Below are 12894 nucleotides of genomic sequence, written 5' to 3'. Positions count from 1 at the left end.
TGCTTCAAAACATTAAAAGGAAGTCTAACCAACCATGGCATAGACCAAGCACGACTCTATTCTACATCTTTTTATGCTCTTTTTATGCAAAGATCTATTCTATATACAAGTAGGAGGTGTGTGCTTGAAATTGAAAAAGTTGTTCAGGGGCTCAGTTTAGCGCATTCTATTGTTTTATCCCAGTCTCAAACTGAGTCGGGAACGTACATCCAACAGAAAAGTGCAAGTAAAAGAAACGGAGAAAGTGAAACCACCCAAGCTCGATTGGAGTTTTTATCTGTAGAAGGATTGCTGAGATAGTCTTGCGCGCGCTCGTTGCTGCTGACCCCCTGCTCCTCATCACCCCCCCCCCCCCCCCCCCCCCCCCCGAAACGAACGAGGAGAAGGGATCTCCCGGCCACACGGACCGCCTACAGATACGCGTCGGACAAACCACCCGACCATAGCCACCATTCAGCAGCTCCCCCGTGCTGGGGCTAGCGTCCGAGGATGTAGGCGTGCACCTGTAAGACCGAGCGTCCCATACCACCCGTCCTCACCTCCTCGAGGTGACCTTGCGCACTCCTAGCCTCGGGGGCTAACCACTGGCACTCTGCCAGTGGGGTCGATAACTGCAAATGAGGCCTTGGCCTCCCTTTTATAATAATGGCCGGCCTCACTGGCCGGGTTCACACTACGTCCGCCCGGACACTGGACGCCATCCCGACAGCATTTGGGCTAGATCCCCTCTCCTGTGAGCGGGACATAACATACTTCCCCCCTTAAGAACCATTGATGTCCTCATCAATGAAGTGGGGATACTGAGCCTTCAAAGCTCTAACAGGTTCCCAAGTAGCAAAGCTTTCAGATTGACCCTTCCATTTAATTAAGTACTCGTCAAAAGCCTTTTGGCGAGAAGGACGGGTACGATGATCCAAAATTGCTTCTGGTTCTCGAGGAATATACTCAGTTTGCATATCTTGCCATACATTATCCTCGATAGGCATGACAACATCAGCTTCGCCCAATTTCACTTTAAGGCGGCTGACATGAAACACTGGATGTAAGGAAGAGCGAGTTTGTAGGCAACTTGGCCAATTTTCTTTGTGATCAGGAACGGACCACAATATCTAGCTGAAAGCTTATAATGCTTTCCTGTCCGCATAGTCTTGGAATCCTTGGGTATCTTCAGATAGACCCATTGTCCCACATCTAGAGTCCTTGGAGATCTCTTTTGATTAGCATAAGTAGTGACTCGATCACAAGCCGTTCTTATACTATCCTTAGCCAATTCGAGCATTTCATACAGGAAATCACGAGCTTGGGGTTCCTTGACTTTCTCTAAGCCAATAGCAATTGGGGATTTAGGCTCAAATCCATACATCAACATGAACGGGCTAAATCCAGTAGCAGAATGCTTGCTACTATTATAGGCAAACTCTAACTGTGGAAGATACCTTTCCCAATCAGATTGCCTGTGAGAGACATAGGCTCTCAACATGTCCTCTAACGTCTGATTCATCCTCTCAGTTTGTCCGTCGGACTCAGGATGGTCAGAAGACGACATACTCAACTTCGTCTGAAGATGAGCGAACACATCTCGCCAAAATCGGCCAATGAACTTAGTATCTCGATCACTGACGATATCCTCTAGGAGACCATACAGTTTATAAAGCTGATCGACAAATAAAACCGGCAACTCATGGCTTTTTACTGTCGACTTCGTTGGTATAAACTTCGCCATTTTTGTGAGTCTATCGACCACAACCCAAATAGCGTCATTGCTCCGACTAGTATTAGGCAAACCAACGATGAAATCCATGGAAATACTCTGCCACTTGGCATCTAGGATTTCCAATGGGTGTAGCAAGCCAGCTTTCCTAAGGCGCTCTGCCTTATTGACCTGACATTGAGCGCATCTCTTCGCATAGCTCTCTATGTAAGAGCGCATCCTTGGCCAACAGAAATATCGCTTGACCAAAGCCAAAGTTCTCTGGATGCCTGGGTGCCCAGCGCTAGGAACATTGTGGCATTCGCACAAAATCCTTTGTTGAATCTCATCGATTTCCGGCACGCAGACTTTACCATTCTGAACAATAGTCCACCTCTAATGGAATATTGTCGCTGTCTCGTCTCTCCAGCACGACTCACTTGGGTCTCCGGACCACCCAAGCTTGTATGCGAGTCATGCCCCGCTTCGACCTCGTTCCATATCTTGCCAAAATGGCCATCGGAACGACATAGCCCTCGGAGAGAGAGATAGAAATCCGTCGAGATTTCAGCCATAGACAAGGCATTGACCTCAGGAATCGTGCTGAGCGCATCAGCAACTCGATTGCTGGATCCTTTCCTATAACGGATCTCAAAGTCAAACTCTTGCATAAGCTCAACCCATCTAACCTTCCGGCCTCTGAGATCACCCTGATCACAGATTTAGCGCAAGGAGTGATGATCTGTCCATGCAACAAACATAGAGCCATACATGTAGTGCCGCCATTTCCTTAGGGCGTGGACTACGGCGTAAAGCTCCTTCTCATACGTTGGATAACGCATCTCAGCGTCAGAAAGCTTCTTACTTTCAAACGCAACAGGACGTCCATCCTGATATAATGCCGCACCAATAGCATAATCACTAGCATCTGTTTCAACCACAAACGGTTTGCTAGGATCCACAATGTGCAATATTGGCGCAGTAGTCACCAAGTGCTTTAATGTCCGAAAGCTCTCGTCGAGACGCTCATTCCAGACAACAGGGGGATTACGTTTACGATGAGGATCCGAATTCTTCGGCCCTTTCACCCCTCCTTTTAAAAGTTGCGTAAGCGGAGCAACAACTTTAGAGTGATCCTTGATAAACTTGCGAAAGAATCCAGTAAAGCCTATAAAGGACTTTACTTGGCGTACATTCTTCAGAATGGGCCAATTTCGCACTTTATCCAATTTTTCAGGGTCAACGCGAATTCCATCGCGAGTAATGATGTGACCCAAGTACAGAAGCTCTTTCTTAAAGAATTCACACTTCGAAGCTTTAGCGTAAAGCTTCTCAGTTCTCAGTACTTCGAGAACAATGCGTATATGCACTAGGTGCTCAGACAAACTTCGGCTGCAGATCAAGATATCATCAAGAACTACAACAACGAAGTTGCCCAAAAATGGTCTCAGCATATCATTCATCATCTGCTGAAACGTAGCTGGAGCATTGGTCAAACCAAAAGGCAAGACCAAAAACTCGTAGTGACCATAACGCGTATGGAAGCCTGTCTTAGGAATATCTTCCAGTTTGATCCGTATCTGATGATAGCCTGATCGCAGGTCTATCTTCGTAAAATACAACGCTCCATGGAGCCGATCTATCAGATCGTCCATACGTGGGAGCGGGTACTTGTTCTTGACAGCGAGCTTATTCAACCCCTTGTAATCCATGCAGAAGCGCATAGTGTTATCCTTCTTTCGAGAAAGTAGTACTAGCGCTCCCCACGGGGATTTACTAGGCCGAACAAAACCCCTGTCGAGAAAATCTTTCAGCTGCCGTTGAATCTCGTCCTCTTTGGTTTTACTAAACCGATAGGGTTGCTTTGAGAAGGGCTGACTACCAGCCACCAACTCAATGCCATGATCTACTCCTCTCGAAGGCGGCAAGCCAGGAGGTAGGTCATCAGGAAAAACATCCTTGAAATTAGCCATGATTTCTCGGATAAGGTTGGATTCCTCGGAATCCCCAAGTTCAACAGAAGAACATGAAACATTTTTACGAAATTCAGTGACAGAAGTACTAAGCATTAATGAATCAAACCAAGCAGATGGTACACATTGATAAAAGTCAACATCAGAAGACTTTATTTCTTGATACATTTCCAAAGCAGTAACAATGGTATTGCAAAACCATTATTTATAGACTTCTGATTACAAAGCGACACAGATACATGAGGCATGTTCTGCTTAACAAAGACAAAAGAGTGATGTACATAGTCTATATACAATGAGTCTTGTTTATCATAAAACCATGGAATTCCTAAAATAACATCTGCTCTGTCCAGGCGCATGATGTGGAAGTCCAGGTTCTCTTTGTTATCAGCCAGCTCGAGCGACAAGTCTGGAACCATCCGATTCCATACATCTGTATCCACGCCACGAGCTATCTTCACGCCAGGGTTGACACGTATGGTCATGTACGACGGGTACACGTACGAAGACGTGCGGTACTAATCGAACTAAAAAAAATTAGACGTACGGTGACGTAACGTACGATGCAAAAAAAAAACATGCGTCTTATACACTACAAGAGAGACTAAACCAAGAAGTTTTCAAACTCAGAAGTTAGAACATGATAGATCATATGAGTCATGACATAGATGATAGACCTTAGTACTAAGTACTAAATACTTGTAGCTTAAGTCTTACAAGTTAGAACATGAAAGATCTGTCCATAGACATTGGAAACTGCAATGTGTAAGGAAAGAAGAATCATGATCTCCAAAGTGGTGGCGGCCATGGTAGATACGCTACCCGAGCCTCGCCGCACATAGGCCATGATTGTTTGAGCCAATACAACCATTGGGCTCTTGGTCAAATGCAGTCGAGATGCAAAAAAAATCCCACACGGAACGTACGAGTCGTACGGTACGGTGCGGAACGTACAGAACATCCCGTATGTCGAACGTGGACAACTCTGCTTCACGCGATACTCATGGTCACTGTCCCGCGTCCGCAGGCTCAGTTTCTGCACCAATTTTGCATCCACAAAATTGTGCGAGCTTCCATTATCAAGGAGTACGGTCACGTCGTGACCATTGATCTTCCCGGGGAAACGGAGAAGATCGTGCTTATCAAATACTTTGGTGCTAAAAGTACAATTAGTGCATGAATTGTGCGTTAAGTGATGGATTTCAACTTGAACAACATCAGAGTTACCTGAGATCTCGTGAATTTGAACCGAAGGACGGCCTTGTGGTTTCTGCGTCTTCTTCTTCTTCTTGGGACAATCCTTGATTTGGTGACCTGTCTGGCCACATCCGAAGCAAGCCCCTTTCTTCACTCCATTAGCAACTGAAGCATTTCTGGCTTTCTTTTTGTGATTTGGACTTATGCTGGAATCGGGGTCGCTTCTTCGAAGTACGCTCACCGGATTGATGGTCTGCAGTTCTTTTCTTCTCATAATTCGCTCCATTTATCAAATGGAACGTCCTGGTCTTTGTCACTGCATCCTCGACATCAGTCGGGGCTTTGTCCTTGATTAAGGCCCAACGGTAATCTTCATGTAACCCGAGTAAGTACGTGTGCACGGCGTACGTAGAATCCACCTTGCAGAAGGTGAGCGCCCCTTTGAAAGCTGTCGTATATTTATCAGAAGACAGTTTTCATCGAAAGACTCTGTAGTTTGGCATACGCTTTCAAAGGGTGCATTTTAGCGAAATCCTTCTTGAATTTCACGCAAAAATCGGCCCACGTCGTAGGCTTTTCTATCATGTCACGCCACCAGGTAAGCGCCTTACTGCGCAGATAAAGAGGAATCGTCTGAATCCTCCGTTCATCATGCTCCCCATGGAGATCAAAGTATGTGGTCCACTGGTGCAGCCAGTTATTTACGGCCAATTCTGTACACTCCTTCTCTTCACCTGAGAAATTTGTAGTTTTGTATGGAATTGTAGCTGTCGGACCACCCTGCGAACACCCAAAAGCAGCAATCTGCGTCCGCAAATGCTGGAGATGGGTTTCGCCCTCAGAACTACGCGCAGTCGTCGACTGAGCCATATTTTCGAGAGTAGAAAGTCGGGAATTGAGCCCCTGTACGACCCCTTCGAGAGAGGCCAAGCGAAGGTTCGTCTGAACATTCCCGTTTTCCAGAGCGGTAACACGTCGATCGAAACTCTGGAAAGTGCTTGTAATCCATGTGTAGAGAGCATGCATGAATGGAATTTGGATGTTACCTGGCGCGTCGTCACGCTGCACATCTTAGCTGGAGGAATCCATGGCGAAATGTGTGAAAAACTGGAAATTCACGCAAAACCGAGCCTCTTTTGCACTTTTCGATCGTGAAAAGTCGGAAGTTTGAAGAGCTCTACGTGTCGGCGTGAGCGTCGGAACACGAGCAGGTGATGGCGGGAGCGTGAACAGATAGGAGAGAGTAGACTCGAGAGAGGAGCAGAAGAGGAAAAAATGAAATGCTCTGTAACTTACAAGTCTCTGTAAGTGAGTTTTTTAATAACTCACGTTTCAGACTTGTGTTTTTTAAAACTTAAGTGGCCTGGCCCTTTTTTAAATTAAAAGGCCCACTTAAAATAAAGGTCACTTAATAAATTGTAACGAGGAGAGAGGGTAGCGTAAGAAAAAAAAGACCAGCGCTGAAGCTGCCGCGTGGAAGTTGCGAAGGAAAGAGGGGGCGTGTGGTTGCCCGTGGCTAGCACGCACAAGGGGTGCCAGATAGGAGCCAGCGTTGCGAATGAATTCCACGCCAGCAGTCTTGGTAGTCACTCCTTCCTTCCCTGCAGAAAAACCCACGCTACAGAGAAAGCCACGCTACAGAGAGAGGTATCTGCATCTCTCTCTCTCTCTCTCTCTCTCTCTCTCTCTATGCTTCGCACAAAGAACTTACAGAGAGAGATTGAAAGAGTTACAATTTGCTGAATTTTAATACAAATCCAGCAAATTAAGGGTAAATACACTGATTTTCATCGAAAACCAGTAAATTCAATAAAAAATCCTCTGATTTTTTGCACTTTCCCCTTTTAAATCGCTGAATTTTATCAAAAATCAGCTAGCAGTCTGTTAAATTCACCTGCAAACATGCTCGAGAGAAGAAAAATGATTAGTTAAATAACCATTTCGTCGAAAACTGCATGAAACAAAGACTATCCGACTCGAACCTATCCGTAGGTGTGCACACAGTCTCTCGTGCAGCCAAGCCGGCTCTGATACCATGAAACGAACGAGGAGAAAGGATCTCCCGACCACACAGACCGCCTACGGATACGCGTTGGACGAACCACCCGATCATAGCCACCATCTGGCAGCTCCCCCGTGTTGGGGCCAGCGTCCGAAGACGTAGGCGTGCACCTGTAAGAGCGAGCGTCCCATACCACCCGGCCTCACCACCTCAAGGTGACCTCGTGCACTCCTAGCCTCGCGGGCTAACCACTGGCACTCTGCCAGTGGGGTCGATAACTGCAAAATGAGGCCTTGGCCTGCCTTTTATAATAATGGCCGGTCTCACTGGCCGGGTTCACACTACGTCCGCCCGGACACTGGACGCCCATCCCGATGGCATTTGGGCTAGATCCCCCCTCTTGTGAGCGGGACATAACATCCCCCCCCCCCCCCCCCCCGCCCCCCCCCCCTCCCCTCCCCTCCCGCCTCGTGCAGCCCGCCAACCCCCTCTCCTGCCTCGTGTTCCTCTTGACCTACTTGCCTGCCTCCGTTGTTGTGGGCTGTTTGCAGCCTTTTGGCGACGGATTTGACTCATTCGTCCCCTCCTCGACAACAATAGACATAGAATGGTGGCCCCTGCCCTATCACAGAGGGACTCCTCAGTATAGTTACCTGGAACGGGAACGGGGAACGGGAGGGTCCGGAATGGGACGAGAACGGGGAGGAGGAGGGGGGGGGGCCGGAACAAGAACGGGGCCGGAACGGTCGGCTAAAGTAAGGCTTGAACTACCTCCATTCAGCTTAGTCCCAAATAAACTCCTAAACAACCCAAAAACTGCCCCCAAATCTGCCTTCAAACCTGGCCTCAAACTGCACCAAATATGTCCCTAAACAACCCCAAATCTGCCCCCAAATGCCTACTTTTGGCCGTTCCGCCCCGCATTTCGCCGTTCCGCCTCATGTTCCCCACGTTCCGGAACACTGTTCCAGTTACACTTTGTTCCGGAACGACGTTCCATTCTCGACTTTGTTTTGGGTACGGGACTTGTCTGGAACGCCGTTTCGCAACGTCGGGCTGTGTTCCGCCCATTCCCTGTTACACTGCTCTGCAAAAGTCCCCCTCACCCGACCCTGCGGAGCTGACCCTTCAACTTGCTATTACTCCAGAAGAGCAAGCGAGCTTGATGGCCGAGATGGAACACTTGCAAGCCTTCTCGGTTATTTGCAAGATTATTGTCTCTCTCGACCCAACTGAGGCGAGGTTCGGGATTTACTCTAGGGCCATTGAGTTCTCACACCACACAGGGGACCTCGGGGTCATAAATCTGGTACAGACACTTTGGCCTTCAACCAAGTTCAGTGTGATGCCGCTGGATGCAGCAGGCTGCAGGCACATTGTGGTGCATTTGTTTGCTGACACTCAAGTAACTTGACTTATCAAATAGATCAACTTTTGACACCAAGGACAGAACAAGATCCGACAAATGATGACAGAAGAAGAGGAAATAAAGATACACGTCCCTGACTAACATAGGAATAGAAAGCCGAATATCTCAAAATGGGGAAGTGCTTTGACTGTGAGGAACAAGGACATATATCTGTGCGGTGCCCCAAAAAGGGACAAGAATGAGAACGACTGACAAATAGAAATAGAATAGGGCGAGGAGATACTCGCTCTAGAACAGATTCTAGAAAGGAAACTAAAAGAGATACTGATGTGCTGACAATATTATGCTTTATGACTTTATGAATGAAGAACTTTGAAATGGGAATTCCCTAAGATGACACTAATTTATTTGTGAAATTAATTTTTTTAGAAGGTCTTGTTATTTGTGTACAGATAATAGGTGAAATCGAGGATGAGATGGTGAGGAATTTGCATGTGAATGCAATTGGGAGGATTGACGGCTCAAGAATGAACTCGATCACGATTCAAGATAAGAATCATGAATTTTGAATGATGATGATGACTGATGACTGACGATGAATGATTCTAGTCCATCACGATTCCCATATGAATGAGATGACTGGATACTGTGGTGAGTGAAAGGTGGGCATGTGAACTCCTACACCTAGTGCAAGTTTTGATGTGACACATAATACATATATATGTGTAGCCTTTTGGAAAGCCACCTAGAGATGTGCGCTACCAGATATTGGCTATGAAACCTATTGTACATAAACCCCTCCTTTTGTATATGAGTAATAACATGCTATGCTGTAAATATATTGAATTGTACATTATAGGTTATTGAGTATTGAGTGTGAGTCTCTCCCTCTCTCTCTCTTTTCCTCTCTCTACTGTGTGTGTAGCTATGTGGATTTTTTTCTTCAAACCCCCATGAGCTAATTGCACCATCAATCTCAACAACTGGTATCAGAGCATAGGCTTGCTGCTCCCGCTTCCCCCATCGCATGCAACTCCCTTTGAAACCTTGAAGCTCTTGAGCTTGAAGTTGTAGGTTGAGAAAATCTAATAAAGTAGTCCAAGGCAAGTCAAAGAAATTGGGGCAGCAGCGTGAGCATAGTGAGGAGTTTGTAGGCAAATCAGGTAAGCTGAGAAAATCCAAGCAATTCAAGGGATTTTGAGTAGCAAGCATTAGCAGGCTATTGAAGGCAGTGAGTTGAATATGGCCGCGGTGTGAAAGTCCGAGTAGTGAGAAAATTTGGCCACTCATCAACTCGACGACAAAGCAGGTCGAGAGAGCATGAGCAAAGCAAGCTTGGAGGATTGTAGGACATCAAGGTAGCGTTGCAGAAAGGGCTCATAACCAAATTGTCATAGCAAAGAGCAAATCGACCTGTAGTGAGACACAGCCGCGCGAGCAGAAATCGATTGAAGCCACGTCTAGTGCAGGAGCAGGTGAATTTACACACACACACACACACACACACACACACACACACACACACACACACTTTCGCAATCTCCCATTCTGGTAGATCGTATCCATGATCAGGCCTCGTGGATGTAAGTACAAGAGTGGGGCGACTCCAGTTGCAGCCTCAGATCACTCAAAAGCCCTAAAACATCATCGCCCCTTCCTTGGACGGCTCCCGCTTGCCTTTCGCAGTCATTAGAAATTCGTTTCTTTGTTTTGTCTTTGCCTTACATTAATTGAAATCATTTTATTTTTGGGCCTCCGCCAAGGGTACTTTCCACGCGCCTTCATTGCTCGCCTTCAAGAGTGCTCCGCCATTCCAAGGGGGGTTTACCACCAACAAAAGCTCTTATGAACAAAAGCTACACAAGAGCTTTGGGCTCAACCCAGTAGACAGCCCCTTGGGCAAGACACTGCCATAGAGAGACTATCTCTATCGGTAAGACCATGTCCTTGGCATTTTCTCACAAGAACTTGCATCTGGAAGAAAAAAAATTATAAAATTTAATGGGGAGGGATTTCATACCTGGCAAACTAAGCTAAGAGGTTATTTAATGAAGAAAACATTATGAGGCATAGTAAAACCACCTCTCAGTGATCATGTAGGCACACAAACCAGGGCATCTACTGCACTCAATCAAGAAAAAGATGAACAGGCACTTGGTATCATAGTTACTGTACTCCATGATAATTATGTACATTTTATAGATGAGTACACACATGCATACGAGGCCTGACAAGTTCTGGAGAAGAATTTTGGAGCTAGAGTCAAACGAAGTAAAGTTAGCCTAAAAAGGCAACTTTACAAACTCACTATGCTCGAGGGGGAAGACATAGCTAGTTTGGTCAATAGGGTTAAAAGCATGATCACACAATTGACCTACATCGAATGCGGAGTAGAAGAAGACGACAAAGTTGCAGTCCTCCTTAATGCACGTCCTTTCAACTATGACCATATAGTCACTATTCTTGAAGAAAAGGAGCCAACTCTAGCATTCAAGATGTAATAAGCTCGCTTCAGGTAGAAGAAAAGAAGCAGAAAATTTCATCCACACCGGCAAGGGCAAGCGAATCGTCCATAGATTTTACATCATCTTCCAACGTTCGAAAGTACTACGAATGTGGTAAAATGGGACATATAGCTAAGGATTGCTATATCAATAAATTTTGTAGCAATTGAGGAAAGAAGGGGCATCCTCCTTCTAGGTGCTATTCAAAAGATCAAGGTAGCTGTCACGAGGACGTGGCAATTGCTAACCTTAGTTGTTGGTTTCTTTCCAATGATTTTTGTTTAATTTTTGAGACCCTCTTTTTGAAGTTGCAAATGGTCGGACATTGTATGGCCAATGTGAACGGTAGTTTCACCCGCAGAGGGAAAGTTGGTCGGCATTGGAACTCGTAAAGTAAAAGGATGTCTAGGCTTAGTTCAAGATCATGTAGCCCCGTCGCACTTAGCAAGTTGGTGGATACTAGGAGGTGAACTCAATAAAGGCATAAAGTCAAGGTGGGATCACCAACAAAAAATATCCGATAGTTGGGCCACATTGCACTTTTGGATGCGGTCCCAATGAGGATAGATGGTCAGATGACCAGTGGGAGCCCAACGGAAGCATCTCCTAAAATTTAGGGAACTGCTATTTTGGGCCATGAAATCTGTTCGCGTCATTAGCTTCAAAATGACAAGGGGAACATTTTATTACTCTGCTCCAAAGTCAACTGATGCACCAATTGAGAGATTTTTAAGCAGAAAGCCCAATGCGAGGAAATTGCATGTATGAGTGCCAAGTGGCACTTTTTGGCCAATTTACCAAGTCTGGGAGAAGAGAACTCGTAACTGACTCTTGGAGCAGTTTTGGAGGCTGATAACTCTGATTTTCAGCCATTTCTCTCCATTTTTGAGCTTCCCATGACTTCACCTAGGACCAAGGAGCTCATTTTTAGCATTGGAAGGCATCAGATGCTTGTTTACAGGGCTGTTTTGCTGCGTTTTCAGTGATACGCAGGTTTTGGCAGCCATGGAAATCTTCCCCTTTTTGCATCTATTTGTTCACAGATGCATTACAGGTCAAGGGCAGAAGAGGGGGCGCTCGATTTATGCTGGGGGGTTGCTTCATTGAGAACCTGTCACAGGTTAAGAGCTATGGAGTGCTTCCTTTCCCTCTATGTACAGTGTGGTGCCAGGAGTGATGCCCTGCACGCTACACACTGCTCTCTCTCTCCCCACAAGAGGGCTCTTCATTTGACTGATGTACAGCTGTGTGGTTTCATGCTTTTGTGCTGAGGCAAGAGTCTCCTTGAGTAGGAACAGGGGTAGCTAGCAGGCACCGGTGAGGGTCATAACCTCACCGTATAGGTGCGTTTTCAGCGCTGTGTATGCGTTGTAAATTGACTGTTTTTCAGCCATACGGACGCCAGAACCCTTGGGAATCATGCCCCACTGGCAGAGGACAGTTAGGGGACTGTTTGGGGCTGAAAACAGGGCAAAAACCAGTAAATACAGCGTGCTGAATTACTGTTTTTGGGCTGGAATCAGAGGGTATACGCCAGTGGAAGTGAGTTCCAGCAGGGGAATTGGTTTCGCGCAAGTTTTGGGACTGTTATGCTGCCGAAATTTGGCCAAATCAGGTAGTATCTAGTGTGATACAGGTAAAGGATTCCCAGGACCTTACTTTGTAGTTTACCTTCTCAAAGAATAAAGAAATACTGAAAGGGGCGTCAATTTTGGGGCCTACAGGTTGTCGGCGTCTTCTCGGAGCCTTCTAGCTTTTGAAGCCGTGTGTGTGTGTGTGTTTAAGTGTTAATTCCCGTCGAGAGTTATCTTTGCAAAGTGCTTTGTGTGTAGCCATTTTGAAAGCCACCTAGAGATGTGAGTTGCCGGATATTGGCTATGAAACCTTTTGTACATAAACCCCTCCTTTTGTATATGATTAATAACATGCTATGTTGTAAATATATTGAATTGTACAATATAGGTTATTGAGTATTGAGTGTGAGTCTCTCCCTCTCTCTCTCTTTCTCTCTCTCTACTGTGTGTGTAGCTATGTCGATTTTTTTCTTCAAACCCCCATGAACTAATTGCACTATCAATCTCAACAGCGAGCGCATCAAGAGTTCCCGAGGGATGAGATGGCTACATAGGGCATCAAGACTTCTGAACGGATGAGATGAC

The 12894-nt window shown here is 46.1% G+C and overlaps 1 protein-coding gene across 2 annotated transcripts in view; it reads left to right on the top strand.

Moving 5' to 3' along the window:
- The window catches only part of LOC147422285 (GTP binding protein), an 80414-nt gene that overhangs the window by 59846 nt on the left and 7674 nt on the right, over window positions 1-12894 (top strand). The gene's annotated exons all lie outside the window — the stretch shown is intronic.

This window comes from Adiantum capillus-veneris, chromosome 27, assembly GCF_014529385.1.
Source record: "Adiantum capillus-veneris isolate H3 chromosome 27, ASM1452938v2, whole genome shotgun sequence".
NCBI classification, from domain to species: Eukaryota; Viridiplantae; Streptophyta; class Polypodiopsida; order Polypodiales; family Pteridaceae; genus Adiantum; species Adiantum capillus-veneris.
The sequence above is the reverse complement of the archived record's forward strand: the minus strand, read 5'-3'. Positions and strand labels throughout refer to the sequence as shown.